The sequence below is a fragment of the Myotis myotis genome, unplaced genomic scaffold (genome assembly GCF_014108235.1).
Source record: "Myotis myotis isolate mMyoMyo1 unplaced genomic scaffold, mMyoMyo1.p scaffold_m19_p_10, whole genome shotgun sequence".
Lineage (NCBI taxonomy): Eukaryota > Metazoa > Chordata > Mammalia > Chiroptera > Vespertilionidae > Myotis > Myotis myotis.
The window spans coordinates 21,136,134-21,159,241 of NW_023416314.1; the positions used below are offsets into that span (position 1 = coordinate 21,136,134).

The 23,108-nt window shown below is 40.6% G+C and overlaps 1 protein-coding gene and 1 pseudogene across 1 annotated transcript in view; both read left to right on the forward strand.

The window, feature by feature from the left end:
* MAML2 (mastermind like transcriptional coactivator 2) overlaps positions 1 to 23,108 on the forward strand; it is a 359,786-nt gene that overhangs the window by 289,431 nt on the left and 47,247 nt on the right. The gene's annotated exons all lie outside the window — the stretch shown is intronic.
* LOC118665601 lies at positions 11,867 to 11,981 on the forward strand (annotated as a pseudogene).

Sequence of the window (23,108 nt, forward strand, 5' to 3'; positions counted from 1 at the left end):
ATGGATGGGTGAATTTGCGTTTATATGGATAAAGTATACGCAAGACCTAATTCATTCCAGATCTCATTCCAGAAAGTCATACCTCACATGTTACCCAAAGGAAATCATTGTGACTCCAAACCAACTCACAACATCCCACAAGCAGTTTCTTAGGTTCACCTGGACATTTAGACTCACAAGATTCCTATACACAACATTTGACATCAGTCTACTCAGAAGGATATAGGATAGAAACAATAGCTTGCCAACTCCAGCTACAGAGCAGCATCGGGCATTCTTCTGTAATTAGAGCCCTACCAGCTCAGGTGCAAGATGATGGAATCCACATTGAGCAGGTGAAGGAACTGCCTTTGCTTGAAAGTCTTATATCTCATAGCAGTCAATAATTCTTGTAACAACTCCAAAGACATAGCTTGCAGGGTCCTCTCAAGGGACATTCTAGTTACAAGAATTGCTACACTCAGGGAAATCCAAAGAATGACATTCCCATCAGGTATTTACAGTTCATTTGTAGTTCCCCCCAGTCCAGATGCAGTCTACCAATGAGGGTCATTTTTACCGTATGCAATGTTGCCTAGTAACATAGTTGACACATACCATCTTTATCTGTTTCCAGGGAAACCAAGCTAAGAAGTTAACCAAAGGTCAGATTCTCATGCAAAAAGCAAAAGAGTTTTATTAACTCTTTGCCCACACCGTCTAAATAGTTACTCAAAAGATAGCCTGAGAAACCTATCCAGTGTCCCTGGAAAGAACTCCTGCTTATACCTCATACCTGCCACAAATATTTTACAAAGTGGAATAATATAGACATGGCCCCATCCACTGTTCGAACCTTGTCTCCAACAACCAGGAGTCAACCTCCATGATCCTTGACACCATGCTGGCCTTTCCCATTGTGCCCCAGCCCCAGTCTCATCCTTCAAAGTCTCATCCTTCAAAGCCCAAGCATAGATAGCTCTCTAACACACTCTCTCACTTTAATAAATACACAATAGATTCCGGTTTCCCTGGGCCTGTGTAATCTTAAAAGATTATCCTAACCTAGGAGTCCCGCCACTAAGGATCTCTGAGTTTTGCCCTTCTTACAAAGTTGTTGTGAGGATAAACTAAGAGCAAGGAGGTTAAGAGCTGAAAGGACCATAATAAAAATCTAAGGTAGCTTACTGTTTAGAGAGTGGGCGTGAATTCCAGACACAGTTGAACAGCATCAGATCGACTTAAGGGGGAAGCACAGAGAAGTCCTGACTCCCTGATTTAAATTATTAGTGATAACCATCTGTATAAGTAGTTAGGGAGATTTTTATTTTTTGACCAATGAGAACCACTAAACTCTAAGATTAATTCACCTTTTAAGCAGCCACGAGATGGTAGAGTTGAGTACCAATTTGTCTTAGTAAAAGGAGTAAGCACTCCATTTATTTCCATGCCCAGATGATAATAATAATGTATATTAAGTTGTTCCTGTCTCCCAGGAACACTCTCTTATTTAATCATCCAATACTACTAACTCTATTTCTCAGCAGAAATCAAAGCTCAGAGAGATTACAAGACTTGCCCAAGGTCACTCAACTCTGTGTGGCAGATTGAAGAGTTAGGCCAGGTTTAGTGTTAGTCAAATCCCATGTTCTGTACTCTTTCCATGAAGCCAATCTGTAAATGCAGTGGGAACAGATTTCTCAATGGCTTTAAAATTACTATTCCATCCTTTTATGAGAGAGAGAGAGAGAGAGAGAGAGAGAGAGAGAGAGAGAGAGAAAGGACCTTATTGGAACAGGGAAAAGATGAAGTTTAGATGAAAATATAAGTGAATTTTCATTGAATTTCTTTGCTCTCCTCTATTTTATATTATTCCCTATTCTAAAATGGAGCTTATAAATAGAAATGCTCAAAAAAGGCATAACATACAAAGGAGAGTGAAGAAAACTAGAACATGGCATGCAGATTCTGAAGCCACCATTCTGCAGCTAGTCCTGCCAGAGTTCTTTTAAATAATGATAATTACAACTCATTATCTACCTCGAAGACATTCTAAATAACAGAAGAACGAGTTCCAAGGGGAAGGGTCCTATTTGAGATATTAGTAGCATCACTGGTTCATTATAGTAGCAAGTTTAATAGTTTTTCCAAAATATTTCAGCTACATGTTTTGTTTACTTATAATGTACTTGAACATGTGTTCCTGCCAGAAAGAAAAATTAAACTAAATTCTTTCACTATGGCTAGCACGTCTCTACTTTGATCTGATTAACTCACAGATCTGTGCAATGAAAGAATTTACAATTGGCAAGAAAAATCCTAAATTGAGCAGTTTAATTGTCAAATAAATTTTAAAATGTGCGTGGGGAGTGAGGAGAAATAAGGACATGTCGGCATTTTGAACTCATAAAGGGGTATTTTCTCATTGGTCATGCCAATCTAAGGGAAGGAAACAAAAAAAAAAGAAGGACTTTGTTTTGTCCAATAAAATAACTCTTTCCTTAGGGAATGTGAAGAAACACATTAAGTCATATAATTTTTAATGATGTTAAATGTAGTAAAATTTTATAATTCACTTTATTTTCTTCAACTCCTCTTAAGACATTCTCTTAGAAAATAGTTGCATAAATGAAATTACCTGCATGTGTAAAAAAACCAACTATTTTTATTTAAAATAATTTTCTTCCTGTCTGAATTAGAGTAGAATACATTAGTTTCATAGAAGATACAAGATGGATTTCCTCTGAATGGTTTCATCCTCCTAAATTTGTTTTATTGGGGACATCAAAGGAAAACAGGGAATGAAAATTTATTTACTTTGTTTCCTTTAGTCATGTAATTTTATAATGTATTTTTATTCTTACACATTCTTATTTCTCAATCCAGATTTCTTTTTTGTCTGTTAACTTGCTTATCCATTAAAGAAAGTTTAAATTATATTAATTGCAATGTATGTGAGTGTTAGTAACCTTTCAAAAGTGGGGACGTCATTATGGCTCCGGGTCTGGAATGCTGGGGTGCCTAGAGTGTGTACTAAGTCCAAACAGAACACGGAAGAGGGAGGTAGCCAAAGTAAGTAGAAACCCTGCAAAGTTCCTGGTTCTCAAAACTATCCCACCAACTACTTCCATATTTTCTGCTACAGACTAGGAAGACTAAACCCATTCCTCATTCATACCTTAGCATGACTTCTCTTAACTAATTTTTTTCTAATACTTGACAGAGTTCATCAGAAGGAATGAATGAAAAAAAAAAAGTACATCAATATCTATTGCAGTGGTTCTCAACCTTGGCTGCACAATAGAATCACCTGGGAATCTTTTTAAAATCCTGATTTCTGGGCCTCATCCTCCTAAAATTCTGTTTCTTTGCTATGGGGTGAGGCCACAATATTAGTAACAAAGAAACAGAATTTCCAGAGGGTGAGGCCCAGAAATCAGGATTTTAAAAAGATTCCCAGGTGATTCTAATGTGCAGCCAAGGTTGAGAACCACTGATCTATTGAATGCTTATTCTATGCCATTAGGTAGATGAGGCATTTTAAGTTATCAGTTACTGAGTGCATCCTCAAAGCACACCTGTAAAGTATGTTAAATTAATTAAACTTTAAGCCCATTGAAAGGCGAGGAAACTGAGGCTCAGAGAATGAGTTGATTTGCCCAGTGTTTCTTATTATGAAATGCCAAAACCAGAATTTGAGGTACAACTGCCTAGAGTTTGGGATGGGAAGTGAGTTGGTTGAGTAGCAAGAAATTGAAAGGAAATTACCAATGGGGCATTTCAGGGAGAAGAATTCATTTATTCATTTAACAACTATGTGATTAACTATTAAGTGCCAGCCCTATGCCAGGCACCAGAGGAAGCAAGAGTGAACAATAGCTACATGGACACTATACTCCTGTCCCTTTGGTTAAGAACTGAATAGCCAGGAGCAGAGTGGTGAACTGAGAGAGATGTCAAGAGGGAGGGAGAGGGTCCCAGAGACAAAACTTGGTGTGTATCTACTAAGAGCTTCAACTTTAGACACTTGCCCTTCCCACTGTAAGGTTCTGACCTGGGCTTAGGCTAAGCTTTTTCTCAAGAGGAAAACCTAACAAATTGTTGTTGGAAAGTAGGGGCTCTAATTCCGGGGACCAACTATTTAAAGAGAGGTTCTGGGCCTAGCCTGTTTGGCTCAGTGGATAGAGCATTGGCCCATAGACTGAAGGGTCCCAGGTCTGATACTGGTCAAGGGTACATACCTCAGTTGCAGGTTTGTTCCCCAGCCCTGGTCAGGGTACATAGGGGAGGCAACCAGTCGATGTGTCTCTCTCACATTGATGTTTTTCTCTCTCTGTCTCTATAAAAATCAGTGGGAAAATATCCTTGTGTGAGGAGTAACAAAAAGAAAGAAAGAGAGAGAGAGAGAGAGAGAGAGAGAGAGAGAGAGAGAGAGAGAGAAAGAGAGAGGAGGGAAGGAAGGAAGGAAGGAAGGAAGGAAGGAAGGAAGGAAGGAAGGAAGGAAGGAAGGAAGGAAGGAAGGGAGAAGAGAGGGATGAGGAAGGCAGAAGAGGGGGAGGGAGGGAGTGAGGAATGAGTGATGGAAGGGAGGAAAGAAGAACAAGAATAGAGAGGGAGCGATCATATGACGAAAGCGAGATCAGATCTCTATTCTCGCCTCGCGCTATTATCCCTCGACACCCCCAAACAAACCGAATCCGCCATACTACCTCACGTCTAACATCTAATTACGGCGTACTTCCTTTCCGTAATTGATTCCGCCTTCCTTCCTTACCTCTTACTATTTTGTCTTCTTAATGATCCTTCCTCCTTCCTTCTTCCTTCCATCCATTCCGTTACTTCCTTCCTTTTCTTCCAATCCCCCTCTTTCTCATCCGTATCTCTGCCTTACCTCGCTGTTCTATTTTTTTTCTAGATCCCGTTTCTCTATCATATTGTCCCCTAAAGAGATTCTGGCACTTAGAAGATCCTTAGCAAATAATTATTGGAGGAAATAATTGTGAGAGTGAGAGATAGAAGAAGGAAAAGGATAGCAAGGAGCAAGTCTTCCTGGGCCTGTGGCAGATTCTCGCTGTCCTCCCCGGGGACCCCCAGTGTCAATGGGGTTTCACGGATCAGATCCAGGGGCTGAGATTTTCCTGGGCATGGACATGTTCTGAGTAACTCCGAGTTGCGCTGTCATGGAAGTCCATTTTTTAAGAGGCATTATTAGTCTTATAATTTGAAGGTAAGGTGTATCTTGGAAAGTTGGATGTGAAAAAGGAATGTTTTAGTCTGACAGAGGAAGCCTACCATTCATAGTTTTGAAACTAGAACATTTTGCTGACAAAGAGAAATGTATTTTTAAGTCTGAGTTTGTAAAAAACAATTTTCATCCTAGTCCTCTCACTAGGCTATTTCTGCCAGCTCCCCGGCTATGAACACAGCACATTCTTGCAATTCATCACTTCCCGTAGCTCAACCCAACCCTGTCTTTACAATGGTTGTCGGCATATGCTTCTCATTAGTTCTGCCTCCGCCTCACCTGGGCTGATCAGACCCCTCTCTCCTGCCCCCTGCCTGCTTCCCCCCACCCTACTTCCCAAACCAGGCTGGTACCCCTCCCAGCCTCTCTTCCCCAGCAGCGCTGCCTGCTGGCAAGGCAGGAAGCGAGCAAGGGAGAGGAGACGAAGGAAATAGTTCATTCTTTCGAAAGTAAATTCTGTGATTCAACAGCCTTTCATTCAGAAATAAGACCTAGGAAAAGAAAAAGCCATGGACAAAACCATAAACAATAACAGAAATGGGAGGGGGGACAAAAAAACAGAAGTTTCCTGGCTGGGGGAAAAAATAGAGAGGGGGTAGCAAAAGGTCAGAGGGGAAATTCCCATCATTACATCACTTTGGCAGCCAACTGTTTCTTTAGGTCACCAGTTTCTGTCTTGATTTATCTTCTAGGCTCTACAGGGAAGTTTTACCCACTGGGGCAGGGGGGAGCGGAGAATGGGCCATTTTCTCTTTAACTTGGTTATCTGAGTGACAAAAGATTCTTTCCATTTAGTGAATTCTGGTTCCCTCTGGGACCCAGTGCACAAATTAAGAATTAGACTGAATTGAAGATTTTTGAATCAGCCCAAAAGAGACTTTCCATACACACCGAATTCTTTTCCAGTTTTCTCTCTTGAGTGGTAGCTTTTGATTAGCAATGTCAATCCTTGGCTTGCTTTCCAAAGGAATCGAGAAGGTAAGTTCTCTCAGTATAATCCCGCAGCATCATTGGACAACTCTGATCCCAACTTACTCATCCCGCAGGACTTAGATGCAAGTTAGTGGGCATCTTTTTTGAAACTGGTTGTTAATGGCAAGAAGGGAATGCTGAAAGGGCAAATAAAGGCTTCACTCGTTGGTGGAATTTTAAGAGGATCATAGAAATCTGAGGTTGGAAGTGACTTCACAAATTCCCTGATCCATACCCTTTATCTCACAGATGAAAAAGTTGAGGCTAAGAGGTGACCTCCCCAGTGTCCTACAGGAAGGAAATGGTAGGACAGGGATTCATCCAGGAGTCCTCAGCCCTGGTCCTGCTCTCTTTCCCACAGTTTACAAGCCGCAGCCTCTCTCTCAAGTCCCTTTGTGCCAACAGTAGAGGCAGTTCTGAAACCTGCAGGTCCAAAATGACTTTTGTTCTAGATTCAACAGTTAATATAGACTCTGATGATCAAAAATGACTTTGCTCAATGTTGGTGATCCGTGACATCCGTATGAGCCATAGAAAGCCTCCAGCTAGAGAACCATCTCAGAACATTAGAAAGAGGTTTCTTTTCCTCCATGTAGATCCACACCCACCCCTCGCCCTCCACCCTGGACTGAAGTCTTAGCAAAGTGCAGGCTGGATATTTTATCCCCCGCTTGTTCCCTCAACCAGGTGCTCTTGTGTGAGCAAAGCTTTCATTACTGCATGTGTAGTGGTCCTGACTAGAGCATATTCATGGATCAAGAGAATCACACCAGGTACAGCCACACCCCTGATTCACAGTCATCCTGATGTTCTCACCTGGAACTAGAGCCCTCTCATTATAGTGGATACAGGGAAAAAACTCATCTTCATGGACTTACACAGCTTTTTTTTTCTTAACACCGCCAATTGCCAAAGAGCAGAGCCAGATTCAGCTCTGAAAAAAATTGTACAGTCAGACAAACATGCCAAGAGACCTCTTTCCCCCATGATACACCTTTTTAAACAGCCAAATGCTGTCCTCCCAGCTACCTGCCCTGTCACGCCCTCCTAGCTTCCTTTCACAATCCTTCCTAAGATTTTAGCTGATAATGGTCTCATCCATTCATTCAAAAATGCTTACTGAGAACTCGCCATGTGCCAAGACTAAGTAAGGTTTTACCCTTCCTAGGGGATTTATGTTTTAATAGAAATTTCCAAGCCTGCTACATAATATACACTCAATAAATATATGAGGAAATGGAGAGAGAGGATGGGATGTACTTTATACTCAAATACAGGTGAAATTCAAGAATCACATCAAGTAGTACCCAGGGAAGGAAAAAATTGAGGGCAAGGAATCCTTAAAACCCACCTACATGTCATGGAAGATAGGCCTTGTGTTTGGTTCCATATTCTCCAAATACTGAGGACATCAGCACAACCACATGAAAAACCGCTGCAAACCGGTATTCTACCTCCAAAACGCTTCCAAATATGCCTCCCTCTTGCTCAGCCAGATACCCCAGCACCTCCAGCCCCTGGATTTTGCACCCTGTTCTGGTCCCACAGCATGGTGTCTGTTATTTATCTAGCCCCTTGATTAGCAATGCAGGCATGGATTTCTGCCTTGGCTCTAGCCCTCCTACTAGCGCAAGGCAAGGCATGAATTCCAGGATTTCTCTCTGGCTCCAAGTACTCCACACCCACCTTGGCTCCCAGGCTCCAGGCCCTGGCTCCCACTCACCTGACCAACATAGCTGCTTATCTCTGTCTTATTTTAAGTCCATAAGAGGGGGTCCCTTAGTTACCAAAATCACTTACAGAATCCTTCCCTTTAGTGCCTCCACTGGAAGCCTTCTCTAAGTTTTCTTCCTATTAGAGAGATTTCTTACATATCTTCCTTCTCCTTTCAACGGGGCACTAACCCTCTGCCTTAGACACCTCTGCAACACCCTTATCGCTTAACATAATGCCCTCTACATAATAATTGCCCCTAACATAATTTCTTTGTTGACATATTCAACCAGATATTCTGTTGTCTATTTAGTTTTAGTTGTTGTTTCAACCAGAGGAAATTAACAGGGATTTTCGCTGATTCTGGTCTTCCTCTGATGGGAAAAATTGTTCTATTAAATGCAAATCACTTTGCCATCTGTGTGCAGCATACGTTCTGGAATCCTTTCCCTTTATATGGGGAAACCAGGTTTCCCACCAATGACCATTAAAGTGCATTTGGCAGCCCCTGTCGTTCTCTGCATAACCCAGATGGCAAAGTTCTCTTCTTGTTTCCACTGGAGGGTTTTTATAAGGCTTCTTTATGTTGCTCCTTCTTTTCAAGTACTTCCCTTGACAGAGGGGTTGGACCTTCTGCTTGGACCTCCCTGTCTGTAGTCCAGTCATTGCGCTGATGCTATTGAGAGGGAGCCTGTTTGGCTAGTTACAACCCAAATCCATTTGCTAATGTGCCTGCTCCTTGTGCTTCTGCTTGTAAGATGATATCAGTGTTAGTTGTTGCTCCTTCCCTCCCGAGGTTGCTATGTAAGTAGAGTAATAAGTTACCTGATCTAAGAAAAAGGTGGTGTTCTTCAGGTGGACCTCGTCCTAAGTTATAGGCTGTACCTGGACATCAGAATGTTAAGAATTGACTGGAAATCAGCATATTAGCAAGGGTTTGATGCTGCTGTGCAACACTGGGTAAAGGAGAAGGAGAAAAAGTTTCACAGAGATGCAAGCCCGAGTTAAAGATAAAAAGGTGAGAGAGGAGCTGATGGTGAAGGACTTTGACTTTTAGGCTAAAGATTTTAGACTTACCCAGCAGGGAGCCACACTGGGATTTTGACAAGGGAGTGACATAGATACGAGCTTGAGAAAGGTCCCTCTCACTTCAGGGTGGAAGACCAGTGAGGTCCAAGGTCAGTTTAGGAGGCGGATGCAGTAGGCCATATGAGAAAAGAACAGGACCCAGGCCCAGGAAGGCAATGGAAGCTGAAAGGAGGAAGGATAGGTTTTATAGACCTTTCAGGAAAAAAAGTATGAGTCTTCTACTCCTATTCCCTTGTCACTTATCCAGTGATATTTTCAGTAGCCAACAGCTAGAAAACATCCCTATGCCCATCAACCATTGATAGGATAAAGTGTGGAATAGTCACTCACGGGGATGCATTATATAGAAATCAGAATGAGCTCTTCATCTATACCCATGTATGCCATAGCATGGATGAACCTCATAAACATAAGGCGGGAGGAAAAGCAGCCTAATAAAAAAAGAATGCGTAACAAACAGTTCCATTCATGTAAAAGTAAAGTACAAAAGCAGTCTCCACTGAGCTCTGTTCTTTGAAGTCAGGATAATGCTTACCTTTGGCAGGGGAGTGAGTTACCGTAGGAGCATAGGGGTGCTTCTGGGTTGCTGGTGATCGTGTTCTTGTTCTGCATGCTGGTTACAGGGGTTTATTCAGTGAGTGAAAATTCAGAGAGCGGTGCATTAATCTCTGTGTACTTTTCTAGATGTATATTAGACTTCTATAAAAAAATTGAAAATGCAGCCCTTCCCCTGCTCCATTTTCCCACCAGTACTTCACTTCCTAGTATGTGGTACAAATATAGTATTTATCCCATTCTTTCCCCATGCGAGTATAAGTTCCATGAATGCAGGGATTTTTATATTTTGCTCACTGCTGAATCTGTATCACCTCGAAGTGTACCTGGCACATAATAGATACTAGAATGAATGAATGAACGAACTATTGAATCAGAAAAACATGAATAGATCAGGCCAGATGCAAAGATCCAAGTGGAACCCTGGTTTAAGGACCAACCTTGCTTTGGCAGTTTCTCCTTCCCACGCGTGCTGCATAGGCTGCTAGCCCCGAGGTTGTGACAGTCTCTTTCCATGTCTGTAGCAAGGCTACTTCTCAAGGCTACTTATGGGCTTTTAATGATGCCTTTTTCTTATCCTGAGCTATTCATCCCACTTACCCATGTCAGAAACTTTGTCATTTTCAAAGCCAAGCTCAAATAACATCTTCATGATAAAGCCTTTCTTAGCAACCTAAACCTGAATTTCCCACCTCTTTTTTTCCCCCTTCCTGTGGTATTCCTACAGAATAATTTGTATTCATTAATTCATTCATTCAACAAATACAGGGTGGGGCAAAAGTAAGTGTACAGTTGTTCATATGGAAAATAATACAATAATCCTATATAATAAAAGGCTAATATGCAAATAGACCAAACAGTAGGATGACTAGTCACTATGATGCACACTGACCACCAGGGAGCAGACGCCAGGCTCACAGCTGGCAAGCACAGCGGCAGTGGCGGGAGCCTTTCTCACCTCTGCAGCAGCGCTAAGGACCCCTTGGGGGATGTCTGTCAAGAAGTCCAGGACTGCAAGAGGTCACAGGCTGGGCTGAGGGACACCCCCCCACCACCACCACCAGTGCATGAATGTCATGCACCAGGCCTCTAGTTAATAAATAATACTATAAGAGTAAACTCTGTTTCACACACTCACAACTGTAAACCCACCCCACCCTGTATTTACTGAGTACCTAGGAAATGCCAGGTAATAGTTTAAGTACCTGGAAATACAAGGTTGGACAAAACAGCCATGTCTCTCTTAGGGCTATATTCCAGTAGGGTAGATAGACAATACACTAATAAATGAATGTATATGTAAAATTGTTTTGGGTGCTTTGAAAGTAGTTAAGCAAGATAAAGAATTAGGAAGTCACATGATCTCACTCATTTATGGATAATTAAGACCATTATAAACTGATGAACAAAAATAGATATATAGGCAGAGCAACATCGAACAGACTGTCAAACTACAGCAGGAAGGCTGGGGAGGGTTTGGAAGGGGTGGTAAGAGATCAACCGAAGGACTTGTATGCATGCATATAAGCATAACCAATGGACACAAGACACTGGGGGGTATGGGAGGCCAGGGGAAGGTCAAGGGGAGAAAAAAAAAGGAGACATATATAATACTCTTTGTAATACTTTAAGCAATAAAACAAAATTTTTTTAAAAAAAATGTCAGTACAACCATGAAAATAAAAAAAGAAATTGTGTAAAATGTATAAATGTCTAGGGAAAGGATTGGAATCTTCAATTCTTTCTCTTTATCGTATGTATTATATTAATTAATTAAAAAGATTGTGTTTGTTAACAAAAAAAGAATTAGGAAGGGATGGGGTATTATTTTAGATAAGTTGCAAGGGAAGACTTCTCTATATTGACAGTACTGGAGGAGAGACCCTGATGAAGTCAGGAAGTGAACTTCGAGGAAGAGGGAACAGCATGTGCAAATGCTCTGCACTAAGAGCAAGTTTGTGTGTGAGTCTGCGTGTGTGAATTTCTGGGCACAGCGCTTATGGTCTAGCACACTGTTTTAGATGGAGAAAGTTCTGAGTGATTGAATTGATTCACAATTTAATCATTTTAATCCAGTTCACATTTTTCTTTAAATAAGCATTCCTACAATGTGTTCTATAGAATATACCCCCAAACTGAATTACACAAAATCTAGCTACACCACACACACACATACACACACACACGCGCGCGCGGTTCTGTGGCCAAATACACATAATAAACAATGAAGATTAATAATGTATACTAACATACTATATGTTGCTAAGTCTGTCAATAATAAAAATTTAAAAAAACACACCTTTGCCCTTTCCTGTGCCCTTTTAAGGTTGTCTCAGTGCCTTAGCAGGCTAACACAGAAGTAAGTATTTATAAAACCCAGAGAAGCGATGATAAACCTCCTCTTTGGATCCTGTCTGGAGTCACAGCTGGAAAAAACACACACTTGTCTCATTCTTTTCTAATGTCCGTTTTCCCCCATGGAACACACATTAATAATACACTAAACACTAGAATCCCGTAGAATTCAGTTTGGAATATTTACCTGACGGTTTCATAATCTTACAATAAAATATGGATACCAGAATGTTGCGGTATTGTTCTAATTAGGATACATGAACGTGGATTTTCAACCTTCTCCTTACTGTGTTCACCTAATTCACGTTTGTATAACCCCACCCTGCCTAATTTTAATCCACATCTGGTGATCTTCACACTGTAAACCAACCAGCCTCTGGGGATATTCGGTCACAGTCAGGATTGGGAGTTAAACTCTCAAGGGGCGAGTTGGTAAGCCTTGGAAGAAACAAATAGCAGTCCAGGAAATAGAAACAAGGCTCTCAGTGCCCCCTGGCAGCGCAGTCCTGGATGGGAACACCCACCAGGCTCTGGGGATAGACTGCCTTTGAATGCAGCTCCCTCTGGGAGAAGACAGCCAGGGGATCGCCAGTTGTGACCGTCTGTGTATTTTTGGCCTCTTCCCCCTTTGCCTGCTCTAGATGACTGGTGACAGGCTTAACACTCAGAAGTCCTACTATCAATCTATGTTGCTTTGCTCCCTGATTGCAGCCCTCTTTAAGTATTTATTGATTTCCCCTGGTCACCAGCCAGCTGCAGATACATGCTTCAGTTACCAGACTACATTTGCAAGCGGCTATCAAACTCAGTTGTAGGTGCCTTTCAGCTGGTCTGAGTGCGTTTGCCTCAAAATTGGCATATGTGCATGAGAGAGAAAGAGAGCAAAGGGCAACACCTGGACTCTTAGGCAAGTTTAACCAAAGATCTTGTAGCCACTGGTAATATTTTCAAAGGAGAAAGAGCATTTATTCTTCTTTCATTGTGGGTGTGGCATTTAGCTCTGCAGATTTAAAGGCAGCATGGAAACTGCAAAGCCAGAGTTTTTTCTGAGGCCTTAGTTGCTGTGAAGAAAAACAAGCCCACATTTTGCTTGTGGGCAGAAACATCCCAGAATGCATCTGGTGATTGGGCAGAAAGTGAGCGCTGGCAGGCGCCCAGGCGCATTGGCTCCCAACCACAGCTCAGGAACAACCTAGGCGGTGTTCTTGGGCTCGGATCGAATTTCCAAGATGGATCAGGTTCAGAATGATCTGCTCGGCTTCCACTTATCTAAGATGGTGCTCCAAGTCCAGGATTGCAGTCTTCTGAACTGGGAGTGGAGGCTAGAGGGAGAAACGCCTCTGGTGTTCGTAAACACCACAAAAGGTATTTTACCTTATTTCAAGAGGCAGCTGCACACCTGGACTGTTACACCTAGAGAATTCAGGACAGTAAAAATGATTGGGAGGGGTGGGGAGTCACAGTCTTCAGGGTTTTGTATCATAACATCTGGACTCCAGAGTCATTTTTACAATGGAACTTCTTTTTTTTTTTTTTTAATCCTCGCCTGAGGATATTTTTTCCATAGATTTCTAGACAGAGTGGAAGGGAGGGACGAGGGGGAGAGAGAGAACATCAACGTGAGAGACCCCTGATTGGGTGCATGCATCCCTACCAGGGCTGGGGAACCTGCAACCGAGGTGGAACCCACAATCCCTGGGTCTTCAGGCCGATGTTCTAACCACTGAGAAAATCAGCCAGGGCTATAATGGAACTTTATTATTAAATCTGTAATTTTAAACATTTAAAATATTTTTTCTTGCCCTAGCAATAAAATGATGAAATAGAATCATTGATCGGTTGCCTCCTGCTCACCCCCAACTGGGGATCCAGCCCACAACCTGGGTATGTGCCCTGACCAAGAATTGAACTGTGACCTTCTGGTTCATAAGTCAGTGCTCAACCACTGAGCCACCCTGGTTGGACAGATCTGTAATTTTAAATAGTTATGTGATTCAATATATTCTTGAATCTTTGATCTAATTTCCTTCATCATTGGCCAAATATGAAATAGGTAATGCCCTGGCTGGATAGCTCAGTTTGTTAGAGTGTCATCCCAATACACCGAGGTTTCGGGTTCATTCCCCAGTCGGGGCACATACAAGAATCAACCAATGAATATATACATAAGTGGAACAACAAATTGATGTTTCTCTCTTTCCCTTTCTCTCTCTCTCCCTTTCCCTCTCTCTCCCTCTCTCTCCCTCTCTCTCCCTTTCTCTCTCTCTCTCTCTCTCTCTTTCTCTCTCTCTCAAAATCAATCAATACATTTTTTTAAAAAGCAATGATTAATGCTAAAACTAAAAATCATAATTTACCCCTCTTTACCAGCCTGCCGTGTGCACCTAAAGTCTTGTCTTCTATACCTTGTGCTTTCTCACTGCAACTGTGACTTTGTTGGTGACCAAGCCAGTCCCGGGGGCTGTGAGTCAGGAATGGTTAGCGTATGTTTCGTACTACCACATTCCTGCACAGAATAGTACTGAAAACATTTAAGATGAATGAATGCTAAATCACTACTTGTTTGTGAGAGGAAATAAAGCTCTCAGAGGGAGCGGAAAGTGCTGTCCTGCCCCTGCTTAAAACCCGGGACACACCATGTTGTTGCTATGGCCCTGTGCTGTGGACAGGATTAGCTTACCCCTGCTCTTTGTGTTTGTCTAACTGTGCATGACTTCATTCCGGTGGCCGCAAGCCACTCACTAGACTTACGCATTTTCTATTTGTCATCTGCCTATTTACTATAGAACTACCTGTGCAGCACCTCAAAGAGGTAGCTATTGTCCTTAAAATTCCAATTTAGTTAGATATAATATTATGGTAAAGTAAAAAAAAAAAAATACTATACTCATTGGTATTATTTTTCACTTATTACGTATTTGAAGGTCCATGGAGTGCCAAGCATAGTTTTAGACATTTTTTTGTGTTTGCTCCCTGTTGCCACACTGAGAAGTATATATTATAATCCTTAGTCCACATATGTCAAACCGGCAGACCAGGGAGGTTATGAACCAAGGTCACCTGGTTGGAGCCAGGACTAGACTTCAGGTCTTGTGCTTCCAAGTCTGTCTCCCTCTCATCTCTATGGAGGGGAGACAGTGTTTGATTTCAGGGAACAGAATCTCTTCAAACTCTTTTTAATAAAAAGAGATTTCCTGGAGGAATATAGTAGAGACTTAGAGAACCCAGTGTTGGGAGGATACTGAGATTCAAGTCTCAGCAGTCATCTTCTCTCTGTTTTTTCTTTCTGAGATACCATGGGCTCTTACCTCTTTCCCATACAAGGATCTTAGTGTCTTTTGCTCGTTGACTTTAGCCTGCACAGGGCTTTGGGTTACCTTAATGCCAGTCCTTACTCCAAGACTTCACAGGTTCAGGAGCCGACAACTGACAGACTCAGCCTCCCTCTCTTCCAGAGAATCCACACTCTCAAAAAACAATGTGATTGACCTGGGAAGAGCAGACCATCCCAAAACAAAAGGTGAAAATAATGGGCATGTCCCATACAGGCTCCTTTTAAAACATATTCTAATTCAAATTTTAAAATCTGAATTGTCTTATAATCAGCTTTCTTTCAATCTATTTCTGTTTATTTTTCACACCTCTCCACCCATGATGGTAAGCTCACCTTTTATTGACCTATCTCTTGCCTTGATTGCCTCCTTACAGACTAGCACACAATTCTAGGACTCCAATATTTTTACTTTGTGTTAGTTATGCAAATTATTTTCTTTCTTTAGCAATTAAATTCCAACTCCAGTTCCTCTATGTAGCTTTCCATATTACCTAGTGATAATATGAGTCTATCCTGTAATTCCAGCCCCTTTGCCTATGAGGATGCTCAGGTCATTCAAACAAACAGAGGCCCTTTTAATATTTTAAACTGAACTTCCTAGATACTCTGATAGGCCCCCTTTTATGATCCAGGGCATATCTTGAAAGCCATGTGGTTAGAATTATTGGGTTCTGGGGCAAAATCAACTGGCTCTATATGATCAAACAAATGACTTTGACCCCCTGATATGCCAGCTAGACCAGCATCTGACCTCAAATTCACAATGGATAGTCTGAAGCCAGTGCTAAGGAATAGTACCTACTTTTCCCTTAGCCTGTGTCTTTAACAGTTCTCATCATGCCTAAACTATTAGGAGTACTCAATAAAGTATCAAGAGTAATTTTAGCATAAGGAATTCCAGGCAGAACTTGAAAAGTTTCAGGATTTTTCTTATTACTGTTCTGCTTCCACAAAGCCTTTTTGCATTAAATGAGGTTTATGGTAAGCAATCACTTTTAATTAAATGGTTTAATAAATAGCAAATGTTTTTATCAAAGTTTTAAACCAGAAGAAATTACAAACACACACACACACACACACACACACACACACACACACACATCAACGTATTTGACCAACTGCCCTAGCTGGCTGGCTGTGCTGTTTTAGAAGCAATGGAAGGACAGGGAGATGGAGGTCATGTGTGCTTCCTGGTCCAGTGTGTTAGTCATCAGATACAAAGAATATGAAGCCCTGGCTTTACAGGTGTTCATTATGTTATTATATATCCTTATGAACCCTATTCCCCATAGGCAACCAAAAGGACTAGGATGTTTGGGATGTTGAACAATTGAGCTGTAATTATAAAAATTCAAACCTTATAAAATAAATAAAATAGATTCAATGCTTCCACTTACTCGACTTTAAAAAAAAAAATAGTTATAAGGGGCATTGTTCTTTCCCCCCAAAGAGATTAAAATTCAGGATTGGCCAACAGTAGGGGGAGATAAGAATAAAAGGAAAGAAAAGATTTGCCTTACAACCCTTTATAAAGTGTTTTTATTTTCAAGCTTAACAAATGAAGCCTTCATCATCTTTGCTTCTGGGAACAGTTTCAAGCCTAAGAAACACAGTTGGAAATCTGCCGTGTTGCAGCCCATCCCCAGTTAGTCATTCCAACTGGATCCAAATCGAGTATCTCCGTTCCAAGAGTTCTCCGAAAAAGGCTCATGATAAGAGAGAAAACCCAGCCAACACAACCTGGAGGGCTGCACATTCACCTTCTGCCACCAGGTTTTCCAAGAAGTGGCCCAGGGTACACCCTCCTCCACTTTAGTGAGCTCTCTCACCAGACCACAGCTTTGCTTCCCAATAGTTAATTTCTCCACTCATGCACCATTTTAAAAAACTATAATCATCATCCCCTGCGATCCTTTCAATCAACATTTATTTAAAAAGCATTTCTGGAGCCTTGACAGTGTACCAATCCCAGTTTAAGATTAAGTATGCACAATTCCTGTCTTCAAAGAGCTCACACTCTTTAAGGACTCATAGACTTGCCACTGTTAACTAAGTACTGATTAATTTATTTATTAAATAGTTTTTAACACTCTTCCCAGACATTCTAATGGGCAATGTGGTGAATAAAAAGCAGGGCATGATTTTTTTATTGTTTGGAACTTAACAAATTTTGAGGAGATAATACATGTAGGAAGAACTACAGTGAGGTGTTGTAAAAATGGTTAGTAGATGCAGTTGTCCCAAGGGCAGGTAATGGTTTGGAAGCCAACTTGGATACAGGTAAAGGTGAGAAGTGCCAGGAAAAGGAATTTGAATGAATTATGAGCAGCATCCATCTTGGGAAGTTACACTGGTATATTCCTTGCTGTTTTTTAAAAAAAAGCTTTAAAGCAACATATAGTATTTTTTTTTTACTTTAGAAATAAACTAAACTTGTACACAATTTTTGAAGGGGGCTTTCTCCCATTTTAAAAATTACTATAATTTACATATTATAAAGTTCACCTTTTTAGTGCCTAGTTTCCCAAGTTTTGACAAATTCATAGCCATTTAACTACAGCTACAATCTATTAATAGAACATTTTTCATTACCCTAAGAAATTGCCCTGTGTTCCTTTGTTCTCAACTTCTTCCTTCACTGAAGTCCTAGCAACCACTGGTCTGTTTTCTACCCTTATAATATTGTTGTATAGAATAGTGTGTAAATGAAATCAGACAGGATGTAGCAATTTTTCGTCTGGCTTCTTTCACTTAGCACAGTGCATTTGAGATTCACCCACAGTAGTTCTGTGTTTCAATAATTCATTCCCTATCAGTGCTGAGTAGTGTGTGTATCCATTCAGCAGATGAGGGACATTCTTTTTCTATTTGTTTTTTGTGAGAACATAAATTTTTATTTCGCTTGGGTAAATACTTAGGAGTGGGATTGTTGGATCATATTGTGTCTTTCCAAAAAGTTTCCTAAAGTCACTGTACCATTACTTTCCTGCCCTCAGTATTTGAGTGTTCTAGTTGGCTCACATTTTAGCCAGGACTGATCCCAGTCATCCTTTTTTTTTTTAATTTTAGAAAGAGATGAAGGGAGAGGGAGAGAAACATTGATGAGAGAGAATCATCAATAGGCTACCTCCTGCACACCTCCTACTGGGGATTGACCCCACAACCTGGGCATGTGTCCTGACCTGGAATTGAACCAGCCACCTCTTGGTGCATGGGACAATGCCCAGCACATGCTACACCTCTGGACCAGTCATTCTTAATCTCAGGAAATTTAAGACTGTGGACTCATTTTCAGGTGAAGAGATACCATCTTCCCATTTTGACTCATTGGTATGTAAAGAGCTACACAATTTCACACATAAACCAGGCAACTGGAATTTATTAAACACTTTCCCTATACCTAAAATGTGTCATGCACTGTGGGCATGCACAAAAAGCATTAAACTGAATCCTTTTATCCAATGAATCTTTAGTCTACATTTTCCCAAGCTATATTCTGAGAAGAACTCTATGAACTGTTTTAGTTATCAAATATGTTAAAGAGCCCTCCTTTCTGGAAATTAACAATTCACCTTAGCATATCAGCAACTCTGAAAAGTGTTGCAGCGAAGAAATTGGTTTAGTTTGTTTTACTCACACTCTCTCAAACTTACATAACCATTCTGTTTTTTCAACAGAATAACTTTTTAAATTTTACTAACACATTTCCCTTTAACATAGTTTGAAAACACTAGCTTATACTTTTATTAGAGAAAGAACATACACATACATTTGTTAAACGGGAGCAGTACCTACCTGATAGGTTCTTAAGAGGATTCAATGAGATGAAATATAGAAAAACTATACCAATTTTTGAGCACTGTTCATATCAGACACTGTGTTATGCCATTATATACATAGAACCTTGCTTAATCCTCATAGTAATCTTAGAAAATATATGTGTTACCAAGACACATAAAAAGTAAGAGTCCAGTACAAATCTGGATTGCCCCTAAGCAAACTTAACTTGTGTGTATACTTCCTCTCTTAAGACTATGATTGCTCTCGGGTTCAGAAGAGGGAAGAAGGGGATGTCTGAACCTATCTTCATTCTTCTTATGTCAAGGATGGGAGTCATTGTCACTCAGACTGAGATCTATAGAGTCATTGGCCCATTGCCTTTGGGGTCTTGATGTATCATTGGGTTCCCAGCTTTATGTTAGCACCAATGAAGCAGTGCGATTGCCCTTGACATTCTTCTGCCTGTGAGGCTGGCTTCAGGTGGATTCCAGCAGTTCTCTGTCAGAACAACCATCCTCACCTTTCTCTGGAGCTAGGCCACTGTGGAGCACTCATTAAGACCTGAGTGATCTCCTCCATCTATAGAGCTTCAGTTCTGAGCTATTTTGCCACATGGAAACTCAGCTGTAATTAAGTGTGGGTATGCCACAATGTAGAGATGTAATTGTGTTTCACATTTGGATGGACATTTGTCACACAGACATTTATTAAATATTCTTTTCTCTTCCCATGGCTTTGTAAGGTCCTTGCTCTCATATGACAGTTTCCCTTTTGTGTGTGTGTGTCTATTGCTAGACTCTCTATTCTATTCTGTTGATCTTTTCATTTCTTCCAAAGGCCAATTCACATTGTTTAAATTACAGTGGCTTACATTGTAACACTTGGTAGAGTAATTCCCCCTATCTTATCTTTCTTTTTTTTTCAGAAATATAGTATTTTTTAATTTGTATCTTCCCATATGCATTTTAGAGCATATAAAAAACAATTAGCAGCAAAATAATTTTTCCAAACATAACATTGTGTCGTCTGCCAACATACAAAATGAATAAAAATACATGGTTTACTTGACATGGGATGGAATCTCTGGATGTGACCTTTAAGACCTTCTTTCAGCCCCTGAAATATTTCATTCACCCAACTTCTACGGTAATCACTGAGCATAAAAAGTGAGAGTTTTAAGCCAGTGAATGACTAATGGTGGGAATTTCCAGCCCCAAAAGAGAACAAGGTCAGAGGAGAAGGTGGGGGACAGATCTGGGTGATCCATGTGAACCCAGCCCACTTTTGAGAGTTTTCTCTAGTGCTATCCTTGACCTATGTCCAATAATTAGAAAACTACATTGGTAATCCTCTATAAAGGTTGTTCACAGGAAAGGATAGTTTTGCCTTAATTATGACTCATTTCAGAAACTGCAAAAAATTGGCCTCTCATGGAAACCACTAGAAACCTAAAAATTGTCCTTGGAAGGCAAGCTAGTAGAATTTCTACCTTGTAAAAATCTCTCAGCCCGACTGGTGTGGCTCAGTGGTTGAGTGTCAACCTATGAACCAGGAGGTCACAGTTTGATTCCCAGCCAGGGCCCATGCTCCGGTTGCAGGCTTTATCCTCAGTAGGGGGCATGCAGGAGGCAACCAATCAATAATTCTCCCTCATAATCGATATTTCTCTCTCTCCCTCTCACTTACTCTCTGAAATCAATAAAAATATATTTAAAACAAAAAAATCTCTCAGATCACAGTCCATCCCTATTGGGAGAATATTTCTGCACAAACAAGATGAGCACCAGTTAAAAGGTAATTTCCTGAAATAGACTCCTGTGGAACAAATTGAAAATGCACAGTCCTTCAAGAAAGTTTTTTTCATTACTTGATCTTTAAAAAATAGTTTCATTCTTCACTTCCCTAGCAGATGTTGCAAATTTCAGGAACAGGTAGGGACCTTTGGACTGAAATTAAAAATCAAGCCACTTAAAATATAAAATTCAGTTCAAAATGTTTAGAATGTAGTAAGAGGGGCCTGGAAAGAGTAAACCTCTGATTTTTAGGATTTCTTTTCTATGTTATTCAGATGTTCCAAATGTGATAAATAAGATTTTATAATCTTTTTTAAAAAACAAAATGTCCCATGTGTTGGGAATATATGAAAATTGGATGCTACTATTGGTAAGATCTGGTAAGTTATTGTGTGTTTAAAGAAGTACTGGGGGGAGGGGCAAAATAAGGATGAAGCAAGTCTATAAATTCTGTACATTTTACTCTGCCTTTTTAAAAAACATGATTTTTTTCTTTCTTTTCTCTTTGTCTCTCCATTCTGACTCTATTTCCTAGATATCAGACTTTGCTGATTTTTAATTTTCTTTTTGATAAGACAAATTTTATCAAATACATGTTCTTTCATTTATTCATTCTACAAATATTTATTAAGTGCCTATTATGTACCCCTATATTGACCACTGAGAATATTGGCGTAAACAAGACAGTTATGGACTCTCATGGAGTTTATGGGAAATGAAAGACAAGTCAGTGGGGCAAAAGTAGGATGAGTGTCGTAATCACAGACGTTTAGAGGACACTATGAGAGGACCTAACCTTACTTACCTTGGGGTCAGGAAAGCCCCCCAGAGGAAGTGGTGTTTAAACTGACCCTTGAAGGATGAAGAAGAATTAGCTATGTGCAGAAAAGTGGGAAGCTGGTAAAATGTTTCTGAGAGAGAACGGAAGCATCTTTCAGGCAGAGAGAGCAGCGTGTGCAGAGGTAGGTGCTATGGGAGCATGAATGTTTTGAAGGAGCAGATATAGGAATAAAAATCACTGCTTTTTAAAACTTCCAAGGACCAAGCCAAAGTATTTAATACTTGTCTCAACATGTGTACTCAGTCTGTGGAGAGTTTCCCTACATTTGGCCAAATAAATAGAAAGATGAGGGCAGCAAGGCATTACTGGTACATTGTTTATATCTGAGTCCATTCATACAAAGTGAAGAACAATGAATAAAAATGTACTATGCTCCCTTACCTTTGTATTTCTGCGTTTCCTGTCTGATAAACACCAAGCCCTCCTCCACGACTCAGCCTGTCATCTCCTCTATGATTCCTCCTTAGACCTTTCCACCTCAGGCCTGAGGTAGATGCCTCTCATCTGTGGTCACACTGCACCCAGTTCTCACCTCCCTCAGAGCACTTTTCACATTGTGTTTATTTCCAGCTTGTACCCCTGCTCAACTATGAATTCCTTAAGGTTGGAGACAAGTAAAAGGGAGAGAGTAAGAGGGGCTTTGGAGTCAGAGAGTTCTAAGTTGAAATCATAGCTCAGCCACATGCTGAATAGCCTTGATAACTTATTTAGTTTCTCTGAGTCCCAGCTTTCTCGTCTGTACAATTGGGGTAATAATGAGAATATACCTCTTACAGTTGTTTTTTGTATTAAAAAATAATGTTTGTGAAGTGCTTGGCACAGTGCCTAGCTTTAATTGCACTCTACAAAAATTTGTTGAAGGATTGAATGAATGGATACATGAATGAATGAATAAATGAATGAATGAGAAAATGTGAGGTTTGTTCACATGATTGTTTGTTCAGAACTCTCTTTAAACTTTAGACATTTCGGTGATCAAAGTCCCATGAGTTCAGTCATGGGCACTATTACCTTGGCCTTCAAACAGAAGGCTGTTTCCTAAAGAGTCTAGCTTCTCATTTTGCCCTACATAACTTCCACACCCAGGCATCCAGCTTTCTGTACTTCCTATGGGTAGAAGAGAAAACTTCCTACATTGTCGTCCATGCATTTGTTTACTCACTCATGAAACATTTACTAAGTGCCTACTATGTGTCAGGGACTGTGATAGATGTTCGTGATATAATGGAGATTTGATGAGATGTTTTACTTATTTATTAGCCAGGATGCTAAACAGATGCATTGTATATGACTGCTTTTTACCCCATGGCCACCTTGGGACCATCTCATGTTGCACCTATTGTGCTCCCAAATCATCCCTCCTCTCCCGCTCCCTCGACTAGATATAAAGATATTGTTATATACTCTGTTCAGTTTTATCTATGCATGCTGAGTCAACAAATGCCAAAAGGA